This window comes from Arachis ipaensis, chromosome B08 (genome assembly GCF_000816755.2).
Source record: "Arachis ipaensis cultivar K30076 chromosome B08, Araip1.1, whole genome shotgun sequence".
Lineage (NCBI taxonomy): Eukaryota > Viridiplantae > Streptophyta > Magnoliopsida > Fabales > Fabaceae > Arachis > Arachis ipaensis.
Window position 1 is genome coordinate 117,255,369 of NC_029792.2, and position 8,693 is coordinate 117,264,061.

At 36.8% G+C, this 8,693-nt stretch overlaps 1 long non-coding RNA gene across 1 annotated transcript in view; it reads left to right on the forward strand.

Moving 5' to 3' along the window:
• Nucleotides 3,206–8,693, forward strand: part of LOC110265735 — an 8,458-nt gene continuing 2,970 nt past the window's right edge. Inside the window, exon 1 of the long non-coding RNA XR_002351988.1 lies at nt 3,206–3,303. This is a non-coding gene — a long non-coding RNA (uncharacterized LOC110265735). The remainder of the gene's footprint in view (nt 3,304–8,693) is intronic.

Genomic DNA, 8,693 nt, shown 5'->3' on the forward strand with positions numbered 1-8,693 from the left:
GCCCAGACCACCCGCTAGCACGATATTGTCCGCTTTGGCACACAAGGCCTCACGGTTTTGTCTTTGACGATAGGGATGCTAGCCGAAGCCCCCCACACTCACTCGTCAAAACGCGTCATGCTAGGGAGAGGTGTCCACACCCTTATAAGGCATGCTTCGTTCCTCTCTCCAACCGATGTGGGCCTTACAATCCACCCCCTAAGGGAGCCCAGCGCCCTCGCTGGCACATCGATCCGGGCTCTGGCTCTGATACCATCTGTAACAGCCCAGACCACCCGCTAGCACGATATTGTCCGCTTTGGCATACAAAGCCTCACGGTTTTGTCTTTGACGATAGGGATGCTAGCCGAAGCCCCCCACACTCACTCGTCAAAACGCGTCATGCTAGGGAGAGGTGTCCACACCCTTATAAGGCATGCTTCGTTCCCCTCTCCAACCGATGTGGGCCTTACAAATAAGAAAATTGAAATTATTGTCAGAAATTTTACGATCATTGACTATATTTATTATACGTGACTCATTCTTAAAAGTTATTTTATACACGTGTATAGTTAGAAGATAAATTACGCTTGATTCCTCAATCACAAAATTTGAGAAGATATAGACCCTTCTCTTGATTAGTTCATTTTCAAACATCTTTGTTAAATAACTCTTGATTGAATAATGAATTTTATCACAATGTAAAATAAATTAAATATAAAAGATATTAACACTTATAAAACTATTAAAAATATTTATAAATTAGACCTAGTATCACTTGAAAGAATCATGAAAAATAATCAACTAACTTTACCATCTATTAGAACTATTTCTATGTAAGTCATCTTGCTTTTGTCAAATTTGGATGAGATTTTGCATAATCTTATAATTCTTGTCCTTATTTTTCAAATTTTTTTATCACATAATTTATCTTAGGTAAAACTATTAATAGAATAGTAACTAGTTAAACTTATTATCAAAATTTAAACACAACTAAAAATATTATTGGACCTGTAAAACTTTTAATAAATATTATTGTTGATTTATTCGTACTCAATCATTAATTATTTTATTATTTGTTTACAATAATTTTACATAGTTAATTAAAATAATTGTCATATCAAAATAATATTTATTATTTACAGTTTTTTTAACTTAATTATTTTTTTCTTAATTATACCGAGAGCAAATAAAAATAAAAATAAAAATAACTTAAAAACTGTAAAAAGAAAGAAATTTCATATTTAAAAATTAAAAAATAACATATTAAAAAAATAGTCATAATATATAAATTGAGCCAACAATTTAAATTTAACTTAATCTAAAATTAATTTAATTAAATACTAACATTAGAACTAAATTACTTAAATAATATTTAATCTATTCTAGTCTTTAGACACGTTAGATTAGAGCCATTCTCGTGACGACAATCAATTAAAACAATATCATAAGTTTAAACATTTAGATTTCGTGCAAGTTCATATCATCCCCTTGTTAAATAAGTTTCATCATTCGCTATTCATGCAATGCGACAAGGTATAGAATTACCACACCGAGAAATTAAATTGACCTTTATTCTCTTCAATGGCATTGCTGCAAAAGAAGGCCGATAATTTTTGAAAAAAATCACAATATGTTATAAAATTATTTTAATTACGACAAGCTTAAAATAAGAAAATTTGAATATATTACCAATCGTTGAAATTGTATCTTCGAGTTTGACACGAATTTACCAAAACTGAATTTCAATTGAGAAAATTCAATCTCATTATGTGCTCCACTTCAAAAATTTCCGGGTAGACGTAGAAAGCATGAAGGGGAAGGAACTTAAACTTGGTCTACAAAGTTCCGTAAAAACAATTCCTCAATAAAAAAATCAAGCTCCTCCCAAGAAAACTAACTTTATCCATATTCCATTAGGTTGGTCATAATATGTTAGTAGATCCAACCATTCTTCGATAAAATAGAGTTTACTACCCTTTCGTTGGACGCTTACATCCATGTAATTAGAATCCGAATCAGTAAATACAATTTGAGATGGTATTTGAATGTGATGCATTATAAACGATTGTGGCAAAAGATAATCACACTAGAACACTAGACGAAAAGAATAAGTTGGAGTAAGAACAATTATTAAATTATCAAAAGAATAATATAATAGAATGAGTATATAAAAAAAATTATAAATTGTACCTTAAAAGGATCAATTTCGATAAAAAACGAAAATACATTCTTATTTTCTGAATTAGTCAAGAAAGAATAATAAATTAAAAAAAATAAGTTGACTCTCAGATCTAGACTCACGAACAAAAAAATGATAATGCATTAAATATTAATTTTATATAATTATAATAAAAATATTTTTTTAAATTAGTATAATTGTAAGACCCAAAACTTTTGAAAAAAGGCCATCATGAACTAATTTCAAATTCAGTATTTCACTGTCTTGATGCGCAGCCATCACACACATGGTTTTCCCTCCTTCCATGAACGAAAGAAACAGAAGCAAGAAATGGAAAGGGAGACTGGGCCGCAAAAGAAGGGAAGAGGCGAGGAAGGAGATCGCGTCGGCGCGCTGGGCTGCACCGCTGCCGCTGCGCCTTGTTGTCGCGGCCTAACCGCGTTGCTATCGACCCGTGACGCTGCCGCCAGAACCGTGCGAAGGACAGAGGGGGAGAGAGAGAGAGAGTTTACGCCGGAGGAGAGAGGGAGCTCATGCCTCACCGCCGTCACCCATGGAGCCACGAGCTGCGCTGGTCGCCGCCGCTTCGCGTCGAGGAGGAAGGCCAAGACTGAGCGACGCTGGGAGAGAGGAAGACGCGAGCTGGAGGAGCAAGATGAGTCCTTCTGTCTCCGTTATTCTGGTCCCCTGAGAAAGGGAAGATGCTGCCTTTGTGCTTCACGCGTCGCCGACGAGCACGGAGAAGAGTAGCTGTGTCCGCGTCACTGTCGTTTGGGGGGCTGAGCTTGGCCACCGTTGTACCGCCCTGCTTCACCGTGGTTGAGCTCTACCACTCCCTGCCCTTTGGGCTTGTGATGTTGTTGCGGGAATCGCGACAGGAAGAGGAGCAGGCTGAGTCACTGTGATTTGGATCGCCAAGGAAGGTTCCTTGACTTCCAGGACCACTGCCGAAGCCTCGAGCCGAGCCTCTGCTGTCGGAGAACTCTTTTGGTAAGGGTTTTAATCGAGGTTTCTGCCTCTTTGGGTTTCAAGAAGGTTTTAATGCTGCGTGATTTTTATAGTTGATCCACCGGAGCTTCTGGCCGCCGCCGGAGCAGTTGCCGGGCCGGTTCGAAATCGCAGCTGCCCCATTGTGTTATTCGGTAAGAAATTATATTTAAAAAAACCTCGCGTTAGTATTCCGTTATGTTTGGTTAATGAATATGAGTTTTGATAACGTGGGGTCAAGTCCTGATTATTGTATGTTGCGATTAGTGTTGCTATGGTTATTGCGAACGTGACTGGGACCTAAGGTTTTGGTTGCTGTCAGTTCGGGTTGAGGCAGAAAGGACTCTGTGAGACGTTTGGGTTATGAAATTGCGTTTTGAGATAGGGGCGCTTTCCAAAAACTATATTTTTATATATTGGAATTATTACATATGGATACTGATGTGAGAGAAGGTATATTTGGTGATTGTATCGGCCTTATGTATGGTTTGATTTGCCTCGGTTGATTATGAATGTCTGTTGGTTGAATTGTTGTGTGGTTTTGTGAAACGAAATGCTTTGTTTCTTTGAAACTTTAAAAATGAGTTTATTCAGCTGATAATGATTTGATTATTGAAAAGGTTTCCTTGAAATATGGAATTGAGATAACTGTTGGATTTGGCTTGCCTTGAACTGATTTTGGATTTTGGACTGTTGAAAAGGATTTTGGAACGGTTTAGTTGGGACCCAAACCGGGTGGCAAAGTCCAAGTTTTAGGGGAGGTGCTGTCGAAATTTCTATAAAATCTGAGTCTTTATCGAAATGTTGTCTAGAAAATGATGAGTTAAATACTTCTACTATTTTATTTGAATTATCGAGAAAATGATGATTCATGCCTTCGAAATGAATTAGTAAAGAGGAAATTGTGATTGTCTTGCTTCTTAAGAAAGGCATTGTATCTCTTTCAGGAGAAAGTTATTTGGATGAAACTTGTGTTTTAAAGCTGTTTGAATGTGAAAATGGTTTATGCCTTTGAATTTGACTTGGGGGTTTCAATTAAAGAAGTTTCAATGACTTTGAAAGAACCTGACTGTCTATTGACAAGTTTCATTTTGAAATGTTTTGAGAAAGGTTTTAAGTACTCTTTGAATTCTGAATTTTTGCAAGACTAAAATAATTTTGAACAGTTGAAACGCCTTAGAATTTATCATGGGGTTAAAGTTGGTTTTGCCTAAGTAAAGGAAACGGCTTTGAAAGAAGTAAATGATTACGTGACTCGGTTTGGCTTAGACCATATTTTATTACTCAAATCGGAAAGCCAAGGTTTTAATGATTTTAAATGAATTTGGCGAAATGAGTTATATTAATTTCCCCTAAAGACTTGGGACTCTGCCGAGAAACTTTGTTATAAAATCCCATTGTTGGATGGATGATTTTGAATGTTTCAAAATGAATCTTTAACTTTCCATGGTTATGGAAGTTTTGAAAAGAGGATGCCGAGAGTGGCATGGTTTTAAAAGAGGAATTTACCTTGAGTAAAAGTGGCTTATGAGCCTGAGATGATTTGAGAAATGAGATCTTTAAAGCCAAGACTGAAAAGAGTTGAAACTTGATTTCAAAGTGAAATGATTTGGGAAAAAGTGATTTATGGCTTAAATGCCGATTTTATGAATTGATGATGTTGAATGTGGAAGTGTTGTTTTGTTGTGAGCCGGAATGGCTGTGTATGATTATAAATATTGGCTGGTTCTAGACTGAACCGTGAGCCGGATGACTGAGATGGATGTTGATCTATGGATGAGATTGAATGCATGTATATGTTGAATCATTGATAAATGTGAATGTTGCACTTCCACTATCGGAGATAAGAGTTTCCCTAGGAGAAAGCAGTGGCTAGCCACCACGTGCTCCAGGTTGAGACTCAAAGCTCTTTTGACCCTATGTCGTCAGGGTGGCCGGGCACTGTGAAAGCCCCGGATGAGCTCACCCCCATAAATATTCACCAGTGAGGGTGATGGATATGGATCATGATTATGATCAAGTTTATATTGAGTATAACTCGAGTTGGGGAGACACGACAGAGAGACAGTCCAATGGTTAGCTACCAGGACTTGTCGGGTTGGCTCTATAACCAACAGATAATATCATCAGCCACTAGGAACAGGCATGCATCATATGCATTTATGTGACATTGTTTGGGTGTAAATATTGTACTTGGTTTGCCTTTGTGACTATTTGAGATTTTCTGCTACTTGCGCTACTTGCTGTAACTGTTTGTTTGTACTTGAACCTCCTATCTGTGTTTGCAACTGGGACTCTGTTGGATTGTGGTGATTGGTTGTTGTTGGATTGTTTGGGCCTAGGGCCGTGGTTGAAATGAGATGGACCGATGGTTGGTTTTGGTTTTGTGTTTCTGATTTGGAATAGTATGAAAGGCTATTTTTGGTTTAGCATAGATAAACCTTTTGAAAGGCTTTCGAAATATTGTTTTAAATGAACAATTTTCTCTTTCAGAAAAAGATTTCAGATTTTCTCTTTTACTGTAAACCGTTATTTTGTAAAAGAGGCATAAGTCAGTTATTAATCACTGGTACGGTCTATCTTCACGTATCCTTGATGACATGTCACCATGTCATGTTTTTCTATGCTTTTTCATGCAAGAAATTGATAATTAGTGCTTAATTATTGCATTCTTTTGTGCTTAAATGGTATATTTCCTTGATCTTTTGATTTTATAAATTTTGCAGGAAATAAGTTGAAAAAGAAGCAAAATAGCACAAAATAAGCTTAAAAGAAGAAAAGAGGAATTTTGGGACACACTTTGAAGTTGGAGCACACTTTGAAGCCCTAGGCCACGCTTTTAAAAGCGTGGCCCATGAACATGAAGCCTGGGCCTTATTATCATGCATATGGTTATTAATGCTTATACATGCATGAAACTTAATTACTAATGCCAATGAAAATGAATGCATGCTACCTGGGCTTATTCACGTTAGTATTATGCCATATTCATTAAATGAAAGCATTGGCATTAGTAATTAATAAAGCAATGAAAGCATGCAAACTTTAATTTCTAATGCAATTAACGTTAATGCACTAAAACATTATTAAAGCCATACATTGCAAATAAGTGCTCTAATGTTAATGCATTAAGCTTTATTAAGGTAAATACAAGCATGCATGTAAGGTTGCAAAAATCTCACCCAGGGAAGCCAAAAAGCTTGCGCCAACGTTTGCCTCAAACTTTGAGTCAAACGTTGGCGCCATTTGAGTATGAAGAGGAGTTCCTGATTGAAGGTTCAATGTTAGCTTGACTAAACTAATCATCCACTAAAGTTGCTTGATCCATCAATCCCTGTGGGATCGACCTCACTCTAAGTGAGTTTTACTACTTGATGTGACCCGGTACACTTGCCGGTGAGATTTGTGTGTTTAGAATTCGCTTCCACAAAAAAAACACCATCAAGTTTTTGGCGCCGTTGCCGGGGATTGATTTAGATCAACAATGATTAAGTGGGTGAGAAGTCTAGATCAAGCATTTTCTTTATTTTTGTTCTCTGTTCCAAGTTGAAACCAAGGTGTTTGAGTTATTGCCTCACTAAGAAATTCATCTCTCAGATATGAATTTCAATTTTCCTTGGTGTTGTGTTTTACAAAATTCAAATGGAGTTCAACTCATCTTTTGATCAAACAAATTTTATGGGATATTACCCACCATCACCAATCTCTAATGGTGGCTGGGAATATCACCAAGAGAATACACATTCTGAGCACTCAAATTCATGGAGATTTGCTTCAGAGACACAAGATGAGCAAGAAAATCATATAGAATACCAACCACCACCACAAAATGATTCATATCATTATCCTCATGGTGTATGGAAGCATCACCAAAGAATGGAAGAGCATCCACCCTCACGTCCCAGTTTCTCATTTGAAAGTTCTTCATCACTTGATTATGCCTCAACACAAAGTTTCCTCCAAAATCCATACAAGTCATCCCATCAATCATACAACTCATTCCATACACAAAATCCCCATCCTGGAAAGAAACCATCCTCAAGAAGATGAATGGGCCCTTAGAGCAAACAAGGGGGAACTTAGAACCATCAAACAGTGAGGATGAAGACCAATTTGTGGGTGAGGAAGTGGAAAAACAAGAACCAAAGGTCCTTGTGTCAAGTGAAATTGTACTGAAGAATGAGGAACATGAGCCAAGGATTTTACATTCACAAGAACTAATTGAAGTGACAATAGAACACGAAGACTCCCTCCCAAAGGACTTGATAGAAAGTTGTGAAAAAGGAATGGAGGAGGACAATCAAGAGAAGTCACACTCAATTGAAGCAGAGAAGTGCATAGAGGAAGGGCTCATGGAACCACTAATTCAAGAGGCTCTGGATGAAAATAAAACTCCAACAATCACACAACCACCAAGACTTAGATTCAAGAAAGTGAAGGCAATTAACAAAAGCACCGAGAAGAAGATTGTGACCAAGCTACAAAGGACAATATTCATGAAGAAAAGAAGGTCAACTACAAGCAATCCTCCCCCTGATCCAGCAAGCAAGCTCAATCAAGCCATTAACAAAAGAAAGCCTGCTGAGGAGAGACCAAGACAGGGGGTAATAGCTGAATCTTCTCCTCCCTTGAGGTCATTCCTCTTAACAAACTGGAAGAAGAGGAAGAAAGTGAAGAACAACATGTCAAGCTAATGACACTAAAAGAGCACTTGTTGGGAGGTAACCCAACCGTAGGTAACATTTCTTATCCGCTTTGTTTTCTTTTTCTTTGCTTTGTTTAAATTCAATAAATTGGCATATGGTTACATTCTAAGTTTGGTGTTGCCTTGCAACAAATTATTTTCAATCTTTTTGGATGATTGCATCAAATCAAAAAAATGAAAGTGACACACCAAGATTCTAAGTTTGGTGTGCCACTTATTTTTCTATGCAAATCATTCAGCAACACCACTTGTTTGCATAATCATAATGTTCTTTGCATTGTTATCTTTCTTTTAGTTAGACAATTTTAGTTTTCTCTTTGTTTTTAGTTTTAAATGCTTTCTTTTATTTACTGTGTTTGTTAATACACTACCAAGAGAGCTTTAGCTTTATTCATGACAGATTCTTGGTGATTGTATTTAACATATAACAGTTTCTTTCGTTTAGTTTTATTTCAAATAAATTGACATGTGGTTGCATTCTAAGTTTGGTGTTGCTATGCAACAAAATTTGGTTCTAATCCTTACAAGATACTTACATCAATTCCAAGTGAAAGTGTCACACTAAGTTTGGTGTGCCACTTATCTTTTATGTAATGTATTGTACACACCTTCTTATCTATGCAATCAAAATGTCTCTGTCTCTTATGCCTTGTTTATTATCTTTAATTTTGCTTGCTTAGAACAGTATTACTAACTTTTCATTGTGTAAGACATTCATGATCCATCTTAGCCCCATAGCCATTGTTCTAATTGTTGCTTGAGGATGAGCAAGCATTCTGAGTTTGGCAAGGGAAGAAGGAAGAATAGAGGAAAAAGGACAACAATAATGAAGATGAACTA